Consider the following 27,952-nt stretch of genomic DNA (forward strand, 5'->3'; position numbering starts at 1 on the left):
CTGTCTTTCTGTTCCACATCCTTAGTATATGGGCTTCCCAACCCCGCCATGTTCTTGTCACCTCATGGTTACAGAATGGCTGCAGTGGCTCCAGGCATCCTGTTTGCTTTCATAGTAAGGAATAAGGAGTGGGGACGACACAGTGAGCTCTCCTTTCATTCCTGTCTTTTTTTTTTAAGGCAACAAAAACTTATCTCATGCTCCTAGCAGTCTCCTATTATTTCGTTAATCAAAATTGGGTTTCATGCTTATTCCTAGCTACAGAGAGTTTGAGGGGAAGTGAGGTTTTGTCTTTTCAGCCTTTATATTAGGAAGCAGCCAGGGCACCACGTGTTGGAAATGGTTTGGGAGACAACAAGGTTTCTATACTGTGGTTTATTGTTGCACAGTGAGGGCTGCACGTGATTCTCCTTTCATATAGTTTTTAGTGTCTTGGTGAACGAAGAATACCAGCTTTTGTCAACAGTACAAGTAATGTACCTATCCATGGGCACAAGTAGCTCTTATTCTAGTTGAAGTTCCCCATGAAAAGGCATCGTAAATGGATGCAAGCAACCGTATGTGTTTACCTGATGGCAATATTCACCCTTAATAGTATGAGTATTAGTGACAGCAGAGGCTTTAATGAGTAGTAGCCAGTTCGTTTGTTTTATTGGCTTGCATCTGAGAAGTATACCCCAAGCTAATAGTTTCTGCTTTTTGTTAGTGATGCCTTAGTTTGGCTAGATAAGTAGGGCTAGGTAAAGAAAAAGCATTTTATGCATATGACTGTGTTTCCAGTTACCAAGTGTGGGAGTCATCCTCTCAATCATTTAGGACTGACATTAGCAGCTTTGCAAAGGGAAATGCATAGCCCTAGATTTTCTCTTTATCTCTCATCCTTTTTAAGTGATGGCACTGGCAGAGGGTCATTCTCTTAGTTTGCCCATAAGTTTTCTTTCATTGCAACAAAAACTTTTATTTTTTAGACAGGATCTCACTCTGTTGCCCAGGCTGGAGTGTGTATGGTGATGCAATTGTGGCCTGCAGCCTTGACCTCTCAGGCTCGAGCAATCCTTCCACTTCAGCCCCCGAGTAGCTGGGACATTAGGTGTGTGCCACCATGCCTGGCTAATTTTATTTTTCGTATAGATGGAGTCTCCCTATGTTGCCCAAGCTGGTCTCGAATTCCTGGGCTCTAGCAGTCCTTCTACCTCAGCCTCCTAAAGTGCTGGGATTACAGGCGTGAGCCACTGTGCTCAGCCTGGAACTTTTTCTCAAAAGCTCCCTGCTAGAATCAAGAACAGTTTGGTTAATAATTTTCATCCTTGAATAGATGAGAGAAAAGCCCAAAATGAATTAGTTGATCTCTTTCCACTTTAATATTTCTTTTCCTTTTTATCCTAAAGGAGGAAGTAGTTTTTCCCAGAAAGCAGTATGGAAACCTTCCTGTTCTTATTTCTATACTTGTATACGGAGGCTGTTTATGATATATTAAAGAATTCAGACTGGTTATGGTGGCTCATGCCTGTAATTCCAGCACTTTGGGAGGGCAAAATGGGGGATTACTTGAGCCCAGGAGTTTGAGCCCAGTTTGGTCAACATGGTGAGACTCCGTCTCTACAAAAAATAATTAGCTGGGCTTGATGGCGCATGCCTGTGGTCCCAGCTCCTGAGGAGGCTGAGATGGAAGGATCGCTGGAGCCTAGGAGATTGAAGCTGCAGTGCAGTGAGCCATGATTGCACCACTACACTCCAGCTTGGGCAACAGAACGGGACCTTGTTCCCTGCCCCCTCCCAAAAAGGCTTTGGAAGCATCTTTTTTGGGGGGTTCAAATCATGGCTAGTATGCAATCTTTTTTTTTTTTAAAGACAGAGTCTTGCTCTGTTGCCCAGGCTGGAGTGCAGTGGCATGATCAAGGCTCATTGTAGCCTTGGCCTCCTGGGCTCAAGTGATCCTCCCACCTCAGCCTCCTGAGTAGCTGGGACTACAGGCTAGCAACCCCATGCTTGGCTAAATATTTATTTTTTTTGTAGAGACAGAACAACTTTAGAGGGTCAGGGGATTAAAGGAGATATGGAACGCTTTTGAAACGTCAGGTACGTTGTAAGCGTGCAGTCAGTGCACATGATTATGATGATAATGATGCAGAAATGTTTCCCCCTCTTCTTGAGTCCTCCCTTCAGTTGGAAGAAGGAATTCTTTTCTTTGTGAGGACAGATTTGGGAAGCAGAAAACGTCTTCTCCCAGCACCACGAGAGGACCTTAGGATTGCTGGTGCATTAGAGGGTGTGTACACGCAAACCTTTCATTTGCCTTTATGTCATTTTTTTTCCTCATTGCAACTTTGTGAAGTTGGTGAATTATGCCCATTTTCCAGCCAAAAGAGAATGACCTCTTGGGGTTATGAAACTTGCCCAGACTAAAAATTCCAACCAGAGGTGTAGAGCCAAGACTTGGAGCTAAAAGACAGTTTCTGAATCCTTCTTCCTCTCCAGGAGTTCTTGCCTCAGGCAGAGCTCTGGCACTGTTCACTCTATCTGGCTGTTCCTCTGACCAGTCAAAAGGAGCAAATGCATGCTCCGCCTTCAGCTACCCAAGACTGCAAGCAGTAGTGTGCTTTGTGTTGTTTCCTGTTAAAACATCATCTGCTTTAAAAGGTTGTCAATCTGTCTTAAGAGTAGACAAATAATTTAATGGCAGAGATGTGGGGTGGTGATTAAAACTCAGTGAAATAAACCGATCTCTGGGCCAACTCTGGCCTTTTTTTTTTTTTTAATTCCTTTTGAATGATCATGTGCTGCATTATTCTGATGAAATCTTGACAGACCACACTGGAGGTAGTGCTGTGTGAATAAGTGTGTGCTCGTAAGGTAGGACCAGGGGAAGAGAGGGCCCTGAAGACTGACTTTGAGCGTTCGGAAAACAACCCGGTTTAGGAGCTGGAGGACTTGAGTTCCAGTCTTTGCTTTGTCCCGGACTAGCAGTGTGACCTCCAGCAACGCTCTTGACTTGTCTGGGCCTTTGCTTCTATATCTGTGGTGTGAACATGTTGGACTAGAAAATGAAACACAACGAAACTTTTGTTGAGTGTCTACTCCATTCAAGACCTGTGCTAGGCACGATTTATATATAGTACAGTTGTATTTACAGTCTCTTCTCTCACTCAGATCCCCTCATATCCCTGATAAACTTTAATTTCTCTTCTAGGAAAGATTATGTCTGACATTTTATTTTTATTCTTGCATCTTGGTTTTAAGAAGCTCATAGATTTATCACTCATATTTACTCATATGAATAAATAACATATATGCATTTATTAAAATCACATAGCGAAGAAATTAAAACTTTTTTCTAAACTTACCATTAATGGCAAGCTGTAATATAAGCAATGAAAAGACCGTTCTTGACGTGTGTCTTGTGTTACTGCTCCTGGGCCCCCTACTTGCATTTCCCTCTAAATGACATGGATTTATCTCTGTTAATTGTATCCCAGGCCTCTATGGCTTCAAAGGACTTTAGCACATAGGGCGACAGAGCAGCATGGTGACAACGTCAAAGACAATGTAATGTAACTTGGGTTCAAATACTAGCTTTACTATCTACTACACGTTAATGCCTTTGAAAATCAGTTACTTAAGCTGTAAAATAATATCCACATCAAGAAAGTTGATCTGTTAGGAGTCTTGTAGGCACATAAAAATGTTACTTCCCAGCCCCCTTCCGATCCAGTTACACTGGGAGTTTAAGTATTTACCCAGTCCAAGGAGTTCAACCTCAGATACATCAAAACACCCTTGCCCTTCCCTCCTTAGGACTTAGTGGGTAATAGGTGGAATATCAAACAGGACACCAGCCTGTTTCTTTGGGAGGAGATCTTAGAGGATCATTCAGACTATTTTATTTCACTCTGTTAAATTCAAGTTACTTCTGTATCTACTTACGAAGCATAGCTCAGTTCTACTTCTTACTTCTCATGTTGAATTTAATAATCAGACCCTCTCTTACTTGTCAGCACTTTGTCCGAGCTATGTATGGTGAGGGATTGTTAGAAAACACCATTTTTTAAAAATTCCTTTAAATGGAGTCTTTCCCCAGCTCAGCCCAGGTTTGTTTTTAGTACTGGATACAGTTAATAAGACTTTAATCTGACTGTAAGTGGAAAGACACAGCCAAGATTAAATTGCAACTGAGTTAAAACCACTGGAACTGGATTTGGTTAATTAATTGTGTACTGTGTCTCAGGCAGCATTCATCTTCAGTTTTTCACCTTTGTTTGTGCTGCAAACACCAGTTTGGGTTGGTTATACATTTGGATTTCCTTTTCCACAATCTTTTCTAGCAACATCATCTAAGAACTTTTAAAGTGGAAAGGGGTGTGCGTATTTATGAAACTAGGATATTATTGTCTTTTTAGTAAACACTTATTCCTTTATTTCTCATTTCTCTAATGGCATGTAACTTTAATTTGGTCTATTTAGCAACTGTTTAATTTCTCTCATGCAGAAAACAAATTTCAGCACCTTTTCCCAAAGCCCGTATGCCTCCTTATGAAATATACAGGTAGTGATGAATGAACTCTTTGTCCTGTTTATTGGAGTTGTGCCAGTGATCCTTTTCATTGGTCACTTCAGTTCGTTCAAGGTGACATGAAAGGTATTTTATTTGGGGGAGTGTCTCAGTCAAGTCAGGAGTTTCATTTGGGGGCTAAATTTGAGGGCTAGTAGCTAAATCAAAAAACCACTAGTCTTCAAATTTTAATCTGAACTAACGACCTTTTAATTTAAAGTAACTTCTTAGAACTTCACATTCTCTGTAAGTCAGAGAAACAAGTTTCCAGTAAGTGTTTGCATTAGACACTTGTTCCAATTCTCACCTAGTCTGTGAACCCTATTAAGAAAATCTGGGTTGTTAATTCTCCCTTCTCAGTAAAAACTGACTTCTTGAAATGGAAGGCCGATGTGTGTTGCCATGTTACCAAGGAGTCACTTTTCAGGAGGGGAGGACTTGTTTTTCTTCTTGGTCACAGAGTGCAAACAACAGCAGGGCATTCTTGGTTGTCAAGTTAGCAGAAAATAACTTAAACTCTCTCGATTTGTTAACTTTAAGGAATTATTGGTTAACATGAAAATTGTAGTGTATAAATGTTTAAAAAGAAACTTCTAAATATTCATTTGCCTATAATACATAGTTTAAATAAATACGATGCTTTTCTTTTTAAAAATAGATGAAGGCACTGACAGGGGTATTTAGTAATCATCCTTTGCATTTTGTCACAGAATATTTAAAATTGACGCTGCATATAATTTAGAGACTTACCAGGGCTGTGTAAGCAGAGGGGCTTGAAGTTATTATTTTTTTTTTTTTGTGGCAAAAAAGAAAAAAAATAGGAAAGAACTTCTAAGCTTCTGAAATCCTGACAGCTTTCCTGTAAATGAAGCATTAAAGCGCTTTGTTCATTTCTCAAAAACATCAGCCCTTGAATTTGCAGGGTCCCTCCCTTCCCCTCCTCTCCCCTCTCCTTCCCTCTCCTCCCCTCCCTCTTTCCTTCCCCCTCCCTCCCTCACTTCGTTCCTCCCTTCTTTCCTCCCTTTGTTCCTGCCTTCCTCCCTTTCCCTTTTCTTCCTTTTTTTAATTAAAACCTGGAACATTTTGGTGTCTCTGACCAGATGAATTTTTCCCAAGTGCCTTAGGTGCTGTCTTCCATCTGGAAAGTGGGGCTGCTCTCCTCCTCTGGGGAATAGAACTAAATTCTGGTGGAACCGAAGTCTTGGATTCTTCATCTTGGGTTTTCATCAGTAGCCTCCGGCCCTTTTTTTCTCCTAGACCTATAACTTGGAATGCTGAGAAGTAAGAAATTGTCAGAGTTAACTGTCACTTTATTTCTCTTGGATATTCTCCCTTTTCTATGCATATTCTCTCATGAAGGTGATTCAGACCCAGGAAATGCCCCACACTGCCTAAGCCCTTCGAGGAAAGAAAAGGACATAGATATGTCTACTAACTGAAAAGCCAAGAGTGGTTGGTTCTTCCCTGACCCCAAAAAACAAAACAAGATTTTCTTATTGAGACAACCCTTAATTTGCCCTCGTTTTCTTTAGAGGACTGTTTTGGCTGATGAAATCAGTGTCTGCAGGATTTCCTTTGCTTTCAGTCTCTTTCTCAACAGTTTTAACTTCCCTGTCATTGTTAGCAAGTTGTCTGCTAACAACTTGGCACATGCCAGAAAGCTGTTCTTGGTGGGGTTCATTTCTGGCTATTAAAAGTTCTCTGAGACCCCAGATCTCTGAACAGGGCCATATTGGGGATTTCCAGCACATGTGCTATTTAAACTCAAGGGCCACACAAGCTTCCCCATCCTCACAGCAGAAACACTGTAGGCACAGGTGACAGCAAATGGGCATTGACCAGTCCGCTGCCAGAGCGCTTGGTGACCGTCCAACCCACAGATGCACTTCCGTCTACCTAACAGGGTTGTGGCAGTGATTTTATTGGAGGCTTCATGAAAGTCATGTAGTGCCTGGTCCATAGTAAATGATTGCAGACTATTGTTAACCTTATGCCTGGAACATAATAAATGTCTTTAAACTGTTACATGAAAAATAGAGTTTACCTGAGAGCATAATTAGGCCAGTTATCCTCAAGCTAGATTTCATCCGTGATATGAGTGGCATGCTTTTCCAGCATGGGCTGAAAGAAGTTAAAAAAAAAAAAAAGAAGAAGAAATGCTGAGCTGTGGGAGGATTCCTTGAAACTAGGGATTTGAACCCAGCCTGGGCAACATAGTGAGACTGTGTCTCTACAAAAAATTGAAAAGTTAGCGGGGCATAGTGGCACATATATGTGGTCTCAGCTACTAGGGAGGCTGAGGCCAGAGGCTTGCTTGAGCCCAGGAAGTAGAGGCTGCAGTGAGCTATGATAATGCTACTGTACGTCAGCCTGGGTGACAGAGCCAGACCGTGTCTCTTAAAAAAAAAAAAAAAAAAGGCCGGGTGCAGTGGCTCATGCCTGTAATCCCAGCACTTTGGGAGGCCAAGGCGGGTGGATCACGAGGTCAAGAGATCGAGACCATCCTGGTCAACATGGTGAAACCCCGTCTCTACTAAAAATACAAAAAATTAGCTGGGCATGGTGGTGTGTGCCTGTAATCCCAGCTACTCAGGAGGCTGAGGCAGGAGAATTGCCGGAACCCAGGAGGTGGAGGTTGTGGTGAGCCGAGATCGCGCCATTGCACTCCAGCCTGGGTAACAAGAGCGAAACTTCGTCTCAAAAAAAAAAAAAAAAAAAGAAACAGTGACTTGTTGAAGATTGAGATGACTCCACTAGGAAACAAAAATGGCTGGTGAAGAGGAAAAGGACTGAGAATAGAATAGTGCTGCCTGGCTTTATGTTTACATCTTGCATAGAGCTATCTTCCCCTCTGCACAGAGCAGCTGTAGCTGAAGCACTCATGTGTACGTATGTGACAGGACAGCGACTTGGAAAAGAAGATACCAGCTGCGGCATCTCATAGTGGTGGTTTGGAGACCAAGCCAGGGCTTCAGGGAAATACCTTTGCTACAACATGTGTTTTGTTGCTCTTATTCTTGTCTTGGTCTGCTTGTAACAACAACAAAAAAGACCATCTGGAGTCTAGAACTGAAAAATAATGGGAATGGAGAGACCGTGTTAGAATCACACCAGCATCACTGGATTTATGGGATGACCTCTTCTACTGGCCCTCACTTTTGGTTGTGGGATTGAGATGTGAAGTCATGAAGTGATTCAGAAATGTGTCCTTGTGAAAACACTGTCTTCTGATAGCTTCAGCGTACAGGGCCTTTTATGAGAACAGATCTTTCTCATCTCTCAGCATTGCCAAGAATTGTCCATGCTTCTTATCTAGAGAGATTATTCCATGTTTTAATTATAAAGGGTTGAGTAGATGTTTCAGGGATGACATTGGTCCTTGCTCATGAATCAAGGTTGTAACACCTCACTCCTGGCCTTGGCCAGGGACTTAACATTCATTCAACAAACATCTGCCAAACCCTCACTATATTTACAGCATGTGTTAATTGTAGTGGGCTAGATAGAGATAATATTCCATGTATAGTGCTTTTAACAATTTCTAAAGGCTTATTCTCTTACTCACATGAAGAATCTGAAATCAGAGAAGTCAGCTTAAGTTATATGGCTGGTAAGTCAACAAGTGATAGCTGCAACCAGTCGCATCTTACTTTTTTTACTACATCTCTGCTGTCTGAGACAAGGTCCCTACTCTCAAATGAGTTAACTTTTAATAGAAGAGATAATTTTGATTGACTCTAACGAGCATTTATGAAGTATGCTCTGGAGTTTCCATGTTGAAACAGACTTACCTTTAATCTAGATCTCAAGACAGCAGAAGTAATCCCATTTGTATTTTTATCTGTTTTGCTTATGATGCTTATCACAATTCTAATTTAGAAATTATTTGGATAATTCTGGTCATGGGAAAAAACAAACTCAAAATGCTTTTTCTAGTCTCTCACTCAACAACAATCAACACAGAATACTTCTGTGACAAAATGGGGTGGGGGGAAATTCTCCCCATCACCAAGCAAGCAATCAGTTCTGCAGTGAATAATGCCGGGTATCCTCTAGTTTACTGTTTAATTAGAGATAGCATTAGATTCCACAGGTTCGAGGCTCAGCCCCCAAGAGTGCCCCGCTTCCCACCTGACACACCAGTTTAGGCCTCTGGAATGTCTGACTGACTGGCTTTAAGTTTGGAGTCCTATGAACCCCCTCTTTGGGTTCGATTAATTTGCTAGTGTGGCTCACAGAACTTGGGGAAACATGTTTACCCATTTATTATAAAGGATACTACAAAGATACAAATAGCCAGAGGAAGAGCTACATAGGGTGAGGTCAGAAGGGTCTTGAGTATAGGAGCTTCTGTTGCTATGGAGTTGGGGTGCACTATCCTCCCCAGCATGTGGATGAGCTCTTGTTCACCATCCTGTCTGCCTCCACATGTTCAGCTATCTGAAGCTGGTCCTTTTGGGTTTTTATGGAAGCTTCATTATGTAAGCATGACTGGTTAAATCATTGGCTATTGGTGATCAACTTAACCTTAAGCCTCTCTTCCCTCCCCTCTTTCTGGGCTGAAAGCCCGATCCTCTAATCCTGCCTTGTGTTTTCTGGTGACCAGCTCCACCTAGAAGCTACCTAGGGCCTGCCAGCCACCAGTCAACTCGTTAGCATGCAAAAGACATCACTTTGGTGTTTCTAAGGATTTTAGGAGTTGCATGCTAGGAAACGGGATCAAAGACTGAATATATATTTCACAGTATGACAGTAATGATTTATTTTATGCCTAACTCTGTTGCTAGACTGTGGGTAGAGACTTCCTTGTTGACCCCAGCATCTCCAATACAAAATGAAACATCTGTCACAGAACAGATGTGTCTTTCATCGCAAAAGCATGTTGAATGAATGCACAATGAAGAATAGATGAGGTGCTATTTTAAAGTGCCATGGGACCGTAGATGAAGTTTATTGTGGAGGGAGGTGCTGTTATGGGCAGAGAAACTTACGGAGAAGGAATATTAAGCTGGGCAACAAAGGATGGGTAGGAGTTAAAGATGAATGGAGTGAGGGTTGGGATAAGGGGTGGGACATTTTTCTACAGTGAATTACAGAACCAAAGACACAGTTGGGCAGACTCCAGATATGATTTTTTTGACAGATAGACAGGGTATGTGAGGTTGAGGCTTAAAGTGGTTTATTGGTACCAGGTTTTGAAGTCTTCGATTCGATTCACTAAGACATTTGAATTTTGTTCTTGCTATTATTGTTATATATATATATATGTATATATTACTGTACTTTAGGTTCTGGGGTACATGTGCAGAACATGCAGGATTGTTGCATAGGTACCTACATGGCAATGTGATTTGCTGCCTCCATCCCCCCGTCACCTATATCTGGCATTTCTCCCCATGTTATCCCTCCCCAACCTCCCTACCCACACTGTCCCTCCTCTGTCCCCCAACAGCAGACCCCAGTGTGTGATGCTCCCCTCCCTGTGTCCATGTGTTCTCATTGTTCAACATCCGCCTATCAGTGAGAACATACAGTGTTTGATTTTCTGTTCTTGTGTCAGTTTGCTGAGAATGATGGTTTCCAGATTCATCCATGTCCCTAGAAAGGACCCCAACTCATCGTTTTTTATGGCTGCATAGTATTCCATGGAGTATATGTGCCACATTTTCCTTGTCCAGTCTATCATCGATGGGCATTTGGGTTGGTTCCAGTTCTTTGCTATTGTCAACAGTGCCTCAGTGAACATACGTGTGCATGTCTTTATAATAGAACAATTCATAATCCTTTGGATATATACCCAGTAATGGGATTACTGGGTCAAACGGAATTTCTATTTCTAGATCCTTGAGGAATCAACACACTGTCTTCCATGATGGTTGAACTAATTTACACTCCCACCAACAGTGTAAAAATGTTGCTATTTCTCCACATCCTCTCGAGCATCTGTTGTCTCCAGATTTTTTAATGATCGCCATTCTAACTGGCATGAGATGATATCGCAATGTGGTTTTGATTTGCATTTCTCTAATGACCAGTGATGATGAGTATTTTTTCATATATTTATTGGCCTCATAAATGTCTTCTTTTGAAAAGTGTTCATATCCTTCGCCCACTTTTGAATGGGTTTGAGGCAGGAGCTTGCTCTGTTGCCCAGGCTGGAGTGCAGTGGTATGATCTCAGCTCGATGTAACCTCTACCTCCTGGGCGTACATGATCCTCCACCTCAGCCTCCTGAGTAGCTGGGACTACAGGCTCGAACTACCACGCCTGGCTAATGTTTGTTTAAAAAAATTTTTTTTTTGAGACAGTCTCACTCTTGTCGCCCAGGCTGGAGTGCAATGGCGTGATCTCGGCTCACTGCAATCTCCACCTCCCAGGTTCAAGGTATTCTCCTGCCTCAGCCTCCTGAATAGCTGAGATTACAGGTGCCTGCCACCACGCCTGGCTAATTTTTATATTTTTAGTAGAGACGGGGTTTCACGTTGGTGACCAGGCTGGTCTTGAACTGCTGACCTCAGGTGATCCACCCATCTCTGCCTCCCAAAGTGCTGGGATTACGGACATGAGCCACTGCGTTCAGCCTGGCTTATATTTTTTATTTTTATAGAAACGGGATTTTGCCATGTTGCCCAGGCTGGTCTTGAACTCTTGGGCTCAAGCAGTCTGCCCTCCTTGGCCTCCCAAAGTGCTTGGATTACAGGTGTGAGCCACTTTGCCCAGCCTTAATACTATTATTAATTTTAAAAAGAACATTTATTGGTATCTCACTATGCTAAATATATTATGTGCATTACCTCATTTAGCAGTGGGGGCAGTCTCATGAGTTAATAGTAGCAGTATCCCCATCTTATTAATGAAGGAAACAGGTTCAGAGAATTGAAGTATCTTGCCCAAGATCACAGTCACAGAGTGGCAGAATTAGTGATGAATTCTGTTCTCTTTGGTAGGAATAGAGGCCCACCGATACCTGTGAGCTTGGCAGTGTATCATTCTTTTTTTTGTCAGAAATGAGTACAACGTTTGACACGTCATAGGTGCTACAGGTTTTCGAGAATACACTTTTGCCGAGTCACAGAAGGAATCGGTACTTTCCTTTAGGAAGATTAGTCTGGTAGTTACATGTATTGGCCTAGTTAGTAAAAGTTTTTTGTGGGCATGAATCAATTGAATTCTTGTTTTTGATGCTGGCTGTGTGCCAGGCACTGGCATAGGTGCTGGGGATCTATGGTGGTGAGCTCAGTGGTGGGTTGGGCTGAAGGGAAAGGGGTTGCAGGGTGGCAGGAAGGCTGAATGGGAAGGAGTAAGAGTGTGGCTCCAGGTTACATCAATGAGAGAGAGCAGGATGGGCAGAGATTGAGGACTGAGGTTTTGGTTCACCCAGTGGTGACCTAGAATCATCATGGAGGCCAGTGACTCAAAGTATCTGTCTCAGTGGTCATTGGGTGGAGGATGACAACCTGACCCTGATTTTAAAACAGCAGTTTCCTGTCTTCCTGCTTGTGGCTAGATTAATTGGGTTACATATGTTTATGAATGATAGTGTAAATACATTTCTGATGACAATCCAAGGAAAAAGCAAAAATGGCAATAAAGAAACTGTTGCTCATATATCAATGGATAAGGCAATTATCTTCTCTAGGAACACATGACATTTATGTGTGGGGGCTGGGGTGAAGAAAGATTTTGTTACTGAGAGCATGATCTGGGGTTGGAACTGTACCCACACGGAATGTGTTTCCATCTGTCATAGGCTGTGCTTTTGAAACACACCATGTTCCATAGGGCTTCTAATAAAGGATGAAGTGTTGGAGAATTCAGTGTCTTTATTTATAGAAAGCACCAGAATCTCATAATCAAAGTCAGGATATTTGGGGGATTGGAATCAATTAGAGGGATTACTGAATCCAGTCATTCCTGCCTCTCCTGCGTTAAGGTGAGGAATCTACTTTAGGTGTTTCCTGCTTTAGGCGACTTAGCCAAGGTTGTACAGGTAGTTCTTACAGAGACAGGGCTAGAGCCTCGGTCTTCAGACGCAACCGATTGCTTTTGGCAGTTTTGTGTGTATCTTTCCAGGATGTTTCCTATTAATTTGAAGGCATATAGGTGTATATTAAAACATACATTTTTATTAATTTTCTTAACCTGTAATTATTCTTCTGCAATTTGCTTTTTTCACCTGATTCCTTTCTTAGCCCATTTTTTGGTGGTGTCAGTGCCTACTAATCTACGATCTAGTTTTCTTCAGCAGTTGAGGAGGATTCCATAGCATGGATGTGACATAGTGTAATCAGCCATTCTCTGAATGATAAACATTCAAGGCTATTTATTTTTTTACTATCATGGGCAATACTGCAATTTACTGAACAAAAATTTATATAGCTTTTACTTTTGTACCCCGTGCTGTCCTAAATGCTGTACAAATATTAAGCAATTTATTCCTTGTAATTACATAATGAGGCTTGTCTTACAGTTGAAGAAACTGAGGCAGGAAGAAATTAAGTCGTCTGCTTAACATCACATGGCTCGAAGTCAGGATTTGCATGCAGGCAGGTCAGCTCCAGGGTCTGTGCTCCTGGATACTGCATCGTGCCTCATTTTAGCAGTGAGATCCTTTACCTAGCTCTTTGTTCACATGTGCAAATGTTAGCTATGCGATGGGTAGCATAGAAATAGAATTATCAAAGAAATGTTTTTTAAATAATTTAGTTTAAAAAAACTTTAATATAGGAACACTTTTACACTGTTGATGGGAGTGTAAATTATTCTAACCATTATGGAAGACGGTGTGGTGCTTCCTCAAGGACCTAGAAATAGAAATTTCATTTGACCCAGCAATCATATTACTGGGTGTATATCCAAAGGATTATAAATCTTTCTATTATAAAGACACATGCATACTTAATGTTCATAGTGGCACTGTTTACAATAGCAAAGACCTGGAACCAACCCAAATGCCCTTTGATGATAGACTGGACAAGGAAAATGTGGCACATATACACCATGGAATACTATACAGCCATAAAAATGATAAGTTTGTGTCCTTTGTAGGGACATGGATGAATCTGGAAACCATCATTCTCTGCAAACTGACACAAGAACAGAAAATTAAACACCACATGTTCTCACTCATAGGCAGATGTTGAACAATGAGAATACATGGACACAGGGAGGGGAGCATCACACACTGGGGTCTGTTGGGGGTGCCAAGGTAGGGATGGGGGCATGGGGAGGTCGGGGAGGGATAACATGGGGAGAAATGCCAAATGTAGGTGATTGGGGGATGGAGGCAGCAAACCACATTGCCGTGTGTGTACCTATGCAACAATCCTGCATGATCTGGACATGTGCCCCAGAACCTAAAGTACAATAAGAAAAAAAAAATTAGAAATCTACCCAGTGCCTTTCTTACTTCCAGGTGCTGATTCCCCACCTTTATCTACTTGCTTGTTCTACCTCACTGGAAGCTGTATTATGTCTAGGATTTATAGTGGAATATGATCCTATAGCAGCTATGCAGCCATCACCAGAAGCTGAAACTGGGTGTTCGATTTTTAATTCAGAGCTTTTTTTACTAATTTTATATAGGGCTCCAAATATAGTAAATAGTAACAGAGGCCTTTATTGCAGTAATCAACTTAATTTAAGAAAAGTTTTAGATTTACAGAAAGTTGTGAACATAGAGACTTCTCATATACCCCAGATCCAGTGTTTCCATTGCTAACATCTCACATTAATATGACACGCTATCACAAATAATGAACCAATATTATGTATTAGAATACATTATTACTAAATAAAGTCCATACCTTATTGAGAAAAAAAAAAACTTTATTTTTTTTTTAGGTTTGCAACAACATTGATAGGAAGGGACAGAGATTTCTCATATGTTCCCTCCCCTACTCCACAGCCTCTCTCATTAGTAACATCCCCCTTCAGGGTGGTACATTTGTTACAGTTGATGAACCTACCTGGACCCATTTTCATCACCCAGAGTCCATCATTTACATTAGGGTTCATTCTTGAAGTCATAGATTCTATGGATTTGGACAAATGTATCTGCTACTGAAGTATCTGAGGTATGATACCGAAGTATCATACAGAATAGTTTCACTGCCCTAAGAATCTCTGTGCTCCTCTTATTTGTTCTTCCCTCTCCGCAATGCCTGGCAACTACTGATTTTTTTGTTTGTTTGTTTCCCTAGTTTTGCCTTTTCCAGAATGTGGTAGTGTTAGAATCTTCTAGGTAGCCTTTTCAGATTGGCTTCTTTCACTTAGTAATGTGCGTTTAAGTTTCCTCCATGTCTTTTCATGGCTGGATAGCCCATTTCTTTTTAGCACTGAGTAGTAGTACTCCATTGCCTGGATATACCATGGTTTATTTATTCATTCACTTACTGAAGGATATGTTGGTTGCTTCCAAGTTTTGGCAATTATGAATAAGGCCGCTATAAACATCCCTGTGCAAGTTTTTGTGTGGACATACTTTTTCAGCTTGTTTGAGTAAAATACTGAGGATCATTGGAGAAACGTTTTTGAGGAGAAATGGTCAAGCATTCAGGCACAGGATGGCTTTTGAGTGCTGATAATATCGGTGACTAGCCTTTAGTTAACATTGTGCTGAATGTTTTGTATGTATTCTCTCAACACCTAGCCAGATAGCAATTCTTTACAAAAAGGACAATGTAGTAAGATTTTTACAGTCTGAAACCACCAGTTCAGTGCGGGACAATTGATGACTTTAGCCCAGAATCTCAACTCTTAATCACTGTGTGTATTAGTCTGTTCTCATGCTGCTAATAAAGACATACCCAAGACTGGGTAATTTGTAAAGGAAAGAGGTTTAATTGAATCACAGTTCCACATGACCGGGGAGGGCTCACAATCATGGCTGAAGGCAAAGGGAAAGCAAGACACATCTTACATGGTAGCAGGCAAGAGATAGCGTGTGCAGGGGAACTCTCCTTTATAAAACCATCAGATCTTGTGAAACTTTTTCACTATCATCAGAACAGCATTGGAAAGACCCACCCCTGTTATTCAATTACGTCCCACTGGGTCCCTCCCACTCAGGTGGGAATTATGGGAGCTACAATTCAAGATGAGATTTGGGTGGGGACACAGACAAACCATATCACTATGTAATCACCACCCCTACTTTTTTTTTTTGTTTCTGCTATGTTGCCCAGGCTTGTCATGATAATTTCCTTTCAGCTATGTTCAGTTGGGCCTCCTTTTAATGAAAAATTTTGGCTAAATCTTTTGCTAGACCTCTGAATACTGATCTGTGGCTTTCAAGCTTAAAGTATTATATATTTCTTTAGCACTTGGCATTGTTTGTAAAATAATTGTTTGAAGTTTCTTTTTCCTTTACATTAGTTTTGCAGATTTTACATTTTTTTCCTCTATCAAAGTTATAGTGTAGGGATATGACTCAGAAGCCAGATGGGGGTAGGGGTGTTCCCAATTATTATAAATGTAAATGTAATTACAGATTCATGTAGATGCACACCTCCCTTCTAAAAAAATATGGTTATTTTAGCACTCACTATAAATTCACTGGTATTCATAAATTTATGGTAAAATCCTCTGGTTATAAAGTGAGTTTTATTACATCTACATAAGCTGCTTTTCTTAAGCTCTGCCCCCACTTTCATTTTTTCCTTCCTACAAGAACATCCTTTGTCCCCTCTGAATAAGTTTTCAAGAGTGTTTGGACCATTCTCAAACTGGCCAACTTCTCAATTCAGTTTAAAAAGTGGGATCATATGCTTAAGAGTAGATGTTCTGAGTGAGAATTTCTTCCATCGTTTGACAGGCTTAACATGCCTAAGATGTAGGGGGAAAATCTTAATTGGACATACAGCTACCCAATAGAATGCCTGATAGAATGAAGAGTTTGAAGAAAGTTAAGGGCATACTAATGGCAAATAGTGCAAGGAAAAATAAAAGCAATTAGAAACTCGAGGAAAAACTAAAACTGAGGTAAAATTGAAATGTATTCATGTTACATTATTTGACGTGCATAGAAAAATATTTACATGGTTATAATATAAACACAGAATCAATTTATAGACAAAGTACAAAGCTCATGGTTTTAAAACAGTAATGCTAATCAACCTTGGTAATAAAAAAGTAAAAATATAGACCATAGATGGTAAGGAATGGAAAGATGTGGAACAGTGAAGAGGGCTCTGATGGTATCAAAGTGGGGCATTTAAGAGCTATTGTAGGTGATGCAGAAGAAATTAAAGGGACTACTTTTTCTAATACAAAATGAACATTCGTAGGCAAGGAAATAGCAATTTAATTTCCTTTTAAAAGGAAAATAATGAGATGAAAAGGAATGAGCAAAGTCTCCAGGAAATATGGGACTATGTGAAAAGACCTAATTTACGTTTGATAGGTGTACCTGAATGTGATGAAGAGAATGAATCCAAGTTGGAAAATACTCTTCAGGATATCATTCAGGAAAATTTTCCCAACCTGGCAAGGCAGGGTAATATTCAACTCCAGGTAATACAGAGAACACCACAAAGATATTCTTCAAGAAGACCAACCCCAAGGCACATAATCGCCAGATTTATTAGGGTTGAAATGAATGAGAAAATACTAAGGGCAGCCAGAGAGAAAGGTCAGGTTACCCATAAAGGGAAACCTATCAGACTTACAGCAGATCTCTCAGCAGAAACCCTACAAGCCAGAAAAGAGTGGGGACCAATATTTAACATCCTTAAAGAAAAGAACTTTCAACCCAGAATTTCCTATCCAGCCAAACTAAGCTTTATGAGCGAAGGAAAAATTAAATCTTTTGCGAACAAACAAGTACTTAGAGAGTTCACCACCACCAGGCCTGCTTTACAAGAGCTTCTGAAAGAAGCACTATACATATAAAGGAACAACCAATATCAGCCTTTCCAAAAATATATCAAAAAGCAAAGAACTTTAACACAATAAAAAACTTACATCAACTAATGGGCAAAACAGCCAGCTAGCATCAAACGCCGGTATTAAACTTTTATATATTTTAATTGGATAAAAAGCCAAAACCCATTGGTATGCTGCATCCGGGCCCATCTTACATGCAACAATACACAAAGACTCAGAGAGAAGGAGGAAGATTTACCAATCAAACAGAGAGTAAAAATAAACTAATAAACAAAAATCAGGAGATGCAATTCTCGCCTCTGATAAAGTAGACTTTAAAGCAACAAAGATCAAAAGAGGCGAGGAATGACATTACATAATGGTAAAAGGATCAATGCAACAAGAAGAGCTAACGATTCTATAGATCAACGAGATAGAAAATCAACAAGGATATTCAGAACTTGAACTCAGACCTGGAACAAGTAAACTTAATAAACATTTATAGAACTCTCCACTTCAAATACACAAAACATACATTACCACCTCACACCTATTCCAAAGGTGACTATATAATTGGAAGTAAATGACTCCTCAGTAATCGCATAGCATTTTATAGGTTTAAATTAAATATTGGTTGGCTGTTTGTTTGTTATCTTCTTCCCTTATTCCTTCCTGACTATATTATTAAGTATAATTATCAGTATAAAAGAGGTTTTCAATACCCATTACTAAATTGCATTCTAGCCTGGGCAAGAAAGCAATACTCCCATTCTCTCTCCCTCTTTCTTTTCCTTCTCCCTCCTCCCCATTCTCTCTCTCTCTTTCTCTTCCTTTTTCCTCCTTCCTATTCTCTCTCTCTCTTTCTCTTTAAAAAATAATAATAATAATAATGAATTGGAAATTAAAGAACTAAGAATATGTCTTCTCTGGAAAAGACATTTGGGAAAAGGAGCTCCTGGTACAGGTCAAGGGACTGCATTTTAAGCTAATGTGATTTTTAAAACCTCTTCTCCAATGGAAATTCCCAAATCCAGAAAAATAGAGTGATACAGTGAGCCCCCAAGAACCTACCATACTTAATTTTACCATTTTTGTTTCATCTGTCTTTTTTTCTTTTTTTTGACTGGTGTCTTAAAAAATTCAAATATCATGCCATTTGGCTCCAGTTATTTTCAAATGCATCTCAAGAAAAAGGACTTCTACTTAGCCACAGTATCATTATCACACCTAATAAAACTAACAATTCCTTATCATTACCATTTGAATTTTGTTTGATTGAAAAAAGTGCTTTTAAATTTTATTATTAATAGTAGTTTTTAGAGAAGGGGTCTTGCTATGTTGCCTAGGCTGGTCTCAAACTCCTGGGTGCAAATGACCCTGCTGCTGCCTTAGTCTCCTCAGTAGTTAGCACTACAGCTTGTGCCACTGTGTCCACCTGAAAAAGTAGTTGTTTTTTTTTTTTTAAATAATATGCTCAAATCGGGTTCCAAAAAAAGCCCCCTCTTGTGTATGGGTGTTATGTCTCTCTAGTTTCTTCTGAGTCTTCTAATCTTGAATAGTTCCCTTTTCCTTTTTATTACACCATTGACTTACTGAATAATATTTGATGTTAAAAATGTGTGCATGCATTAATTTGATTAAAAATTTTCAAAAAGGTTTAATTTGCTTTAAAAATGTTAAGGGTTAAAAAGTATAGACAACTGTATATATTTTAAAAGTCTTATGTTCTCTTTAAGAATATTTTTATAAAAACTTGTTTTTAATGACTAAATTTGAACATCTCAAATGCAGGAACCTTTACATATCAGTTATTTTGGGCACAATTCTTTGCATGCCAAGATGAGTAAAAATACTTGTTCTTCAGTATTTTTTAGTCTAGTCAGAGAGGGCAGTTTGTGGATATGCATGCCAATGCATTTTGTCACAAGTAAGTAATTATTTTTAAAGCTAATAGTTAATGGATTCCTTACTGTGAGCCAGCCGTTTTACTAACTGTTTTAAATTATTTTTATCCATACCACACACTGTGGGAGAATTCATATAATCCACACAAGAAACCCAAAGCCCAGGGAGATTAGGTAACTTTGTGTAGGGTCACCCAGCTAGTAAATGACTCAGCATGTATAGGAACAAGGTCTTTCTAATACCCTTAATCACTAAAATATATAGGGCCTCCCAATTTGACATGATAGTCTCCCTTCCTAATAGGCAGCGATGTGTACTGGTTCAGAGCATGAGTTCTAGAGCCAGACTGCTTGGTTTTGACTCTGGCTCTCATACTAAATAGTTCTGTGACTTTGGGTGACTTACTTAACCTCTGTCTGTCTCAGTTTCCTCATCTGGAAACTGAGATCTGGAGAAGATAGTCCTGGCTCATATGATTAAATGACTTCTTATTTGTAAAGACCTTGGAATGGTACTTGGCATGTACATGAATTTAAAAATGCTTAAATAACTGCAGCACAATAATAGTACCTTTGGCATATATATGGATTGGTGGATACACAGATGGACAAACAAAAAGTAGGGAGAAAATTGTAGACTACCTTTTTTTATATTTCACCAACAAAAGGTAAAGGCACCTTCCCCAATTAGTGTAATAACATTGTCTCTCAGATTTCAGAATATTGCGCAGATTTTTTAAAAAATTGTAATAAAATTTTATTGGTAGTATACACATACATTATTTATTATTTTGTAGCGTTCTTAATGCTCAATGTTTACATCAGTTTCCTGACTACTATTTTTAAAAAAAGAAGGAAACACATTGAATAGTATTTGTTTTTTTCCCTCTCTCTTTAAATGATGTGAATAATCCAGAAGCATAAGAGGTGAGTTTCGTGTTAAGCTTTCTCTGGAGGAAGAGAGAACTGGATTTGGATTTTTCTTTCAAGGAGAAAGAAAAAAATGTCAGTCACATTACAGCCTTGAAAGAATCTTGAACAGTTCTGGAGGAACCGATTAACTTTAGCGTGTGGGTAGTAGATACAGTAATTTAGCCTCTGCCACTTAATCTATCCCCAAGGTCTCATGGAGGGAAGAAATAGAGGTGACAGTGACTTATTATAACGTGACTGAGTGGTTAGTGAATGCTCTAGAACCTCTATCTTGGTTTGATTGGCTTTTTGTTGGTGTTCTTTTAACCTTTTGAACTTTGCTAAAAATAGTTGCTTTGAATCCAGGATCTTAGACAACTTGGAAACCAATGAATTGATTTCATGATGGCCTTTTGCTGCTTTGAGGATGCAGGCTGATGACTTAGGTGCTGTGTTCACTGATTCTGCTGGAGATGTCTGTAGGAAGAGGTAGAGAATCTTGGGTTTGTCTCCTGATTTATTTCCAGCAGCTGACCTTGTTGGCTGTGATTTGCTGGTTGTCCATATGTAAGTGCTGAATCGTTTTGAATAAGTAGGCCATGAAAGGAGACGATCTGCTTGGCCTAGTAGCTGATTGTTTCTGTAACTGATAACAATGAGAGTGAAATTTCATCTTAACAAATACAGAGGTGCCCTAATGGAGAAGGATGATGTGGAATTTCCCATTGTCTACCTGTACTGTCCTAAAAATATACAACCAATTCCAGTGACTGATAATGATAATGTGACTGAGTGATTTCTGATGGCTCAAGAAACCCCAGCTTGATTTGACCAGCTTTTTTTTTTTTTTTTTTTTAGGGGGAATGGGTAAACCTTTTGACCTTTGCAAATACATAATTTTATAGAATATGCGTACCAAGAACTGAAACTCACCATATTTGTAGGTTCAAACTTACTGACGTTTTTGGGTCCATTGCTCTATATAGGCCAAAAAGAAGAGGAAAGGAGAAAATAAGAAAACATGTATATTAGTTAATTTAACTCTGATTTTTGGATCTGGAATGGATTTTGGATGGTGTTAAATTGGCCTGGGGACTTCTTTGTTATTATTTTTTTAAAATCACAGCGTTGGTTTGTAATATTCATGGTTTAGCCTGAATGACTTAAAGGATTTTTTTTTAATTTAACGTGGGTTAAAAGAACATGAGCAATAGACCTGCCAATAACTATTTTAAAATATAAACAGATAACTGTTTGTTTTGCTCTAAAGGTCACATTGAGGATTCAGAGCTCATGACTCAGGATGGCTGTTTTTCTTAGAGGAATGATTTAGACAAGTTGAATTGAATAGCTCCTAGGCCACTGACATTTATTCAATTTTGTTTTTAACATTTGTTTGCTTTTTGAACCTGTAAAAGAGTGGTGTCCAATCTTTTGGCTTCCCTGGGCCACATTAGAAGAAGAATTGTCTTCGGCCACACACAAAATACACTCACACTAACAACAGCTTATGAGCTAAAAAAAAAAAAAAAAAAATTGCAAACAGATCTCATAGTGTTTTAAGAAGGTTTATGAATTTGTATTGGGCTGCCTTTAGAGCTGCCCTGGGCCGTGGGTTGGATAAGCCTGCTGTAAAAGATTGGAATTTAGCTACATCTTATCAAAATATCTTGCTTTTCTAAAAATAATTCTCAATTTCTATTTTTATAAGAAAAATTATTAGATGATAATGTTAAGTTGCAACAAGTAGGTTTGCATTTTGGATTGTAATAGTCTCGATTTTATTAAAAGGTTGGCTTGTGATAACCATAGATTTCTTAATTTTGTTTTATTTGCACATACTATTTTACTGATGGTATGTGTAAAAAATAGTGAAGCAGTTGGACTAATTGTTTAAACTGAGATTACTTAGGAAGGACTATCTGGCATGTTTATATTACATTGAGCAAATTGTTTATAGTAGGGATCATTTAAATATGCATTACCAATATCTCAGGTTTTAGAATTGCCAACCCTGTAAGTTGAGATTTTCCAGGATCTTATAATTGCACTGGCCAGTGGTTCTCCCTTGAATAAACTGCAACACTTTGCACTTAGCTAAAAATGACTTACCTTTGAAGGTGGTGCTCATTTATTGATTCAAAAAAAACTATATCAAGTGCCTGCAGTGCACTGTGCTCCATGCTACGCACTGGAGATAGCGTTGAGTGAGACAAATGTAGTCTCTGCCCTCATAGAACTTACATTCTAGTGGAGTGACACAAACACCAGGAGGCAAATAATACATGATAAACAAGATTACATAGGAGAATGATAAATGCTGCAAAGAATGTAAAATAAGGAGGACGTGATGCAGCATGACTTGGGGTAGGATGGGTGGGCCAGCACTAGATAAGGTAGTGAGAGAGATCTTCTGGAGGAGGTAATGTAGAGGGTGATACTTACAACTTTAGGAAGAGCTGGTCATGTGTATCTTTGGGGAAATGGTATGCTAGCATCAGGAACAACAAGGGTAAAAGCTTTGGGTGTAACGATGTGGATACCTCCAGTGTTGCAGAAACAGGAAGAATGCTGAACAGCAGGGAGCCAATTGGTGTGTCTTGGCCCATGCACATCTCAGGGAGTAATCCAGACCGTGTAAAAATTAATTTGTTGACTGGGTGTCACACTTGTAATCCCAGCACTTCGAAAGGCCAAGGCAGGAGGATTGCTTGAAACGAGGAGTTCAAGACCAGCCTGGGCAACAAAGGGAGACCTTACCTCTACAAAGAATACAAAAAATTAGGTGGGCATGGTGATGCACACCTGTGGTCCCAGCTACTCGGGAGGCTGAGGTAGGAGGATTTCTTGAACCTAGGAGGTGGAGGCTGCAGTGAGCTGTGATCACACCACTGCACTCCAGGCTGGGTGACAGAACGAGATTGTCTCAAAAAAAAAAAAGCAGTTTGTCTTCTCTGTATGCATATTGTGATTTATTACATAAGTTGGGTTTTTATAAGCCACATAAAGTTGGAGTGATAAAAATTTGATTTCCTAGCAAATTGCAGAGTGCTTGTTTCTGGTACCCTGAGTTGTGGTGATGTCCAGTGCTCCCTTTCCTTTACTGTCTTTGGCGTCAAGAGTGAATGGTGCTAGATAACCATGGACCCACCAAATCCCAAACACAAGTGTCACATTGTATTTGGGATTTGGTGGGTTCATGGTTGTTTATTAAACAAAACTGATAGTATTTTGAGGTTTTATTAGTTTGCTAGAGTTGCTGCAACAAAGTTCCACAAGCTGGATGACTTGAACGACAGAAATTTATTGTCTCACTTAATTAAAGTGTCAGCAGCAAAGTTGGTCCCTTCTTCTTCTTTTTTTTTTTTTTTTTTTGAGACAGAGTCTTGCTCTGTCACGCAGGCTGGTGTGCAGTGGTGTGATCTCAGCTCACTACGACCTCCGCCTCCCAGGTTCAAGTGATTCTCCTGCCTCAGCCTCCTGAGTAGCTGGAATTACAGGTGTGTGCCACCACACCCAGCTAATTTTTGTATTTTTAATTGAGACAGGGTTTCACCATGTTGGTCAGGCTGATTTTGAACTTCTGACCTCATGATCCACTTGCCGTGGCCTCCCAAAGTGCTGGGATTACAGGTGTGAACCACCGCACCTGGCCATTGTTGGTTCCTTCTGAAGGCATAGGAAGAAATCCATCCTGCCTCTTGTCTATCTCCTGGTGGTTGACTGGCAGTCTTTGGCGTTCCTTGACTTCTGCTCTGTTTCCTCTGTCTCCGCCTTCATGTTTGCATGTGTTCTTTGTGCAGGTGTGGCCTTCTCCAAATTTACTTTTTTTTTTTTATAAGAATCCGAGTCATGTTGGATAGGTCCCACCTCATTCCAGTATGACATCATCTTAACTAATGACATCTGTAATGAACAAATTACCAAATAAGTCACATTCTGCATGTTTTTGTCCTCCTGAAATTCCTATCTTGAAACCTGATAACCAAGGTAATATTAGGAGCTGGGGCCTTTGAGAGGTGATTGGGATGAGTGCCCCCTCATTCCTCCCACCATGGGAGGACACAGCAAGAAGGTGTCATCTGTGAACCAGGAAGTGGGTCCTTACCTGACTCTGAATATGCTGGCACCTTGATCTTGGACTTACAGGCCTTCAGAACTCTGAGAAATGCATTTCTGTTATTTATGGGCCACTTAGTTCATGGTATTTTGTTATAGCTGCCTGAACCGACTAAGACACTTTGTGAGCTACTTATGGTTAGGACTTCAATGTAGAAGTTTTAAAAAGGGCTTTTCAGCAGCTAGACAAATTCTAAAAGAGCTGTAATCTCAGCATAGGAATTTTAGGGATGGGGACACAGTTCAGCCCATAAAAGAGGTGCCTATCATTTGGCTACATTCATTGTCTCTCACAAATGAAAATACGGACAATACCTGCAAACATTTTGAAGCTGTTTAACCCATTTTTTTGCTTAGGCACCTGGAAGCCACAGCCCCCTTTTTGTTTAATAGCAACGGTGTGTACTGAGCACTGGCAGGCTCCTCTGTGATAAGATCTTGAATGTGTCACCTTGTTGATTCCTCATAAGCACCCTCTGGAGTTTGTTCTGTAAGCAGCCTCTCTTGACAGTTGAGGGAACTGAGGCTTAGTTTCAGAAGAAACTTTCAGCTCATTACCACATCAGCCCTAGTTTCAGCATTATTTTTCTTACTGATTTTAAACTGCTAGAGTTGATAGAAGAGTTGGAACCACTAGCACTAGAGCCTGCCCTAACCACTAATAAATAGCACCTCCAGGTAAAAGGTTTCTTGTTGTGAGGTTAGTTTCTTATCTTCCTGATTCTGCCACCTGGTCCATTCAGTGCCTCCCTTGTTCTTTATCCCTGAAAGAGCTTATGTAATATGCAGCAATACTGAGAAGATTAATTAGTTAATATTTGTGAAGCACTTTGAAGATGAAAAGCTCATGAACACTTAAAGTTAAATTAAATTTTGCCTCCTGGTGCCAAGAAATAAACAGTCTTTCTCTTCCCTGCTTGGGGTCAGCGTCTCCCCTTGGCACGGAGGCGAATGTGTTCCCACAGAGAACAGTGTGTATTGATTCTCTGCCCAAGACAAAGATCGGAATGGCTACCAATTCTCTTTTGAACTAGATTAGATCCTGCAAACGACTGAACAGTTGACTCTCTGATAAGTAGAAATGTGATTGATATTGAAATAGAATTAAAATTTCAACTTCTAGGGAATTAAATTGAGTGCAACTTCAGAAATTTGGAGATGAATGTCCAAGTGGTTTGAACAGCGATGTTCATGTTCCACTGAGTATGTTAACATCAAAGCGATATTGATGTTTGAAAACGTTAGGCTGCAGTTGTTTCCTTCTTCTTTTCATTTATTGCCATTTTGACCTATGGTTTGTGCCAGGAAGTTCAGCTTCGCTCCTAATGAATCTGAGTGGCGTAATGCTGGCCCCGTCTTGCCCATTGCTTTTCCTGGTAGCCAAGTCCCCGTACGATGAGCTGTAACATATCCTCAAATGAACTGCATAAGAGTGTGTTGGAGATGGAGAGGAGATCTATAAATTCAGAGGACAAATAAATCAAAAAGTCAATGACTTGGAAGAATTTGTAAGCCAAATTCGGAGCTAAATTGGAAACTGAACCTCAGACATTTCCAAGGCTGTATTCATTCCTTCTTTTGTTGGATAGATCTTCTAAGAGCCACCCTCAACTCGTGAATCCAATAATTGCTTTTCAAATTGACAGTTACCTTGATGAACCTTGACTTTATATACAAATAGTAGTTTGTTGCACACGAGTTGTTTTTCCAGAATTTATTTACCTTTATTCCAGTCTCTACTATGAGCAAACCTCTCTCTGTTGAATCAGCTCCAAGAACCTCAGCTCTGAATAAATAAAGAACTTAAAGGTAAGGAATAGGTGGGTCAGTTCAGCCAAGTGAAGCCAGGTAGAATCAGAGTTCAGAGCCGGTCAGAGTTGAGAATGGTGAGAAATAATCAGGACTGTTTGACCCAGGAACGCATGAGCGGGGACACACACACACACAAACACACAGGTGCATGCGCTTAAACACACTGCAAAAATAGAGGCGTTTCCCAGGTTCCTAACCTCCTGAATGCAATGCAGATTCTTTGCGCTACCTTCCCTTCATTGTTCCCATGCAGCTCTGGCCTGTAATCAGTGCAACCTGGGCCTTGGCCACTACCAGGTATTCTGCTGGCACAGAGAGCAGTCAGGACAAGTTTTCCTTCTCTTAATTTCCTCCTCAGGAGAGTTGAGTGTTTCTCATGTCCTCTTCTTTTCCTCTCTCTTTCTCTGTTCAGCTTAGGCAATCCTCCATTCTGCAGTCTTTCTCCTAGGTGTGTATCTTGAGAGGTAATGCAGTGTTGGTTAAGACTGCCTGAGTTGAATCCTGGCTGTGCCACTTACAAGTATGGCCTCAAGAAAGGCATTTAATCTCTTTGCCTCAGTTTGGGGGATGATAATACCTATTTCATTGCAATGTTGTGAGAATTGAACAAGTTGATATGTGGAAAGCTCTTAGTGTGTGGTCTGTAATATGTTTAGTTAGAATTAATTGAAGAGAAGTGGAGTCTCCCTTTCAGTTCTTACTGGGTAAAATTGGACAATTTCATACTTTGTTGTCACTGTTTTTCTTTAGCTCTTACTCTTTCTTATCCATTTCTGTAGCACTAGTGATAAGGAGAAAAGATGTGATTGCTAATAGAGTAATTCCTTGTTGAATTTGAGTAATGCTCCAAGTTGGAGGGGGGAAGATAAAGCCTAAGAGATCAATTCAGTTTTCTTGCAACTTAAATTGTTGTGGGAAAGGGGACATGTTGATAATGGTTTGTAGTATAACATAGAACATGCTAGACTCCAAATCCAAACAGAGATTAGAGATAGGCAAACAAAGATGATAGTCAACCATGCGCAGTGGGCTTGGGGGCTGAGGTGAGTCATGGAGGGCTTCATAGAGGAGGTGACACTTGAGCTTGTTTTTTTTTTTTTTTTTCCTGAGACAGGGTCTTATTCGTCACCCAGGCTGGAGTGCAGTGGTGCCATAGCAGCTCACTGCAACCTCCTCCTCCTGGTCTCAAGTGATCCTCCCACCTCAGCTTCCAGAGTAGCTGGGACTACAGGCATGTGCCATGCCCAGCTAATATTTTTGTACTTTTAGTAGAGACAGGGTTTCCCATGTTGCCCAGGTTGGTCTTGAATTCCTGAGCTCAAGCGATCCACCTGCCCTGGCCTCCCACAGTGTTGGGAGTTCATGCGTGAGCCACCATGCCCAGCCTTGAGCTAGTTCTTAAAGGGGTGAGAGGTTCAATGATAGACACTATCAGCACTCGCAGTAAGTTAAATAATTGAGGCGAGAGTGCTGCTCATTAGATTTATCAGGTATTTATCAGGTATGTGGTCACTGGAAATCTGTGCCAAAGTCGCTGAGGGTGGGGTGGGATTGGGGTAGCCTGAAGACGAAGACCTGAGAAGAGAAGGAGATTAAGAGTCTGTGATTTTTACGTAGTTGGGCCCTGGAGGCCAGGGTCGTGACACAGAGTTTGTGGTTAAACTTTCTGGTAGCTATTGATGTTGTTTCAGAGAACCTCAGAAGACAAAATTAAAAACTTCGATGTGAGCTGAGACAAAGTAAAAACTAGGCGTACTCTACTGCTGAGATCCTTACTGTCTTTTAGGATCGC

At 40.2% G+C, this 27,952-nt stretch overlaps 1 protein-coding gene and 1 pseudogene across 1 annotated transcript in view; one reads left to right on the forward strand and one right to left on the reverse strand.

Moving 5' to 3' along the window:
* The window catches only part of ITPR1 (inositol 1,4,5-trisphosphate receptor type 1), a 362,730-nt gene that overhangs the window by 51,718 nt on the left and 283,060 nt on the right, over positions 1-27,952 (forward strand). The gene's annotated exons all lie outside the window — the stretch shown is intronic.
* On the reverse strand, positions 24,516-24,562 carry LOC135268939 (U7 small nuclear RNA; annotated as a pseudogene).

The sequence above is a fragment of the Aotus nancymaae genome, unplaced genomic scaffold (genome assembly GCF_030222135.1).
Source record: "Aotus nancymaae isolate 86718 unplaced genomic scaffold, 86718_ANA_hifiasm-v0.15.2.pri h1tg000046l, whole genome shotgun sequence".
Taxonomy (NCBI): Eukaryota; Metazoa; Chordata; class Mammalia; order Primates; family Aotidae; genus Aotus; species Aotus nancymaae.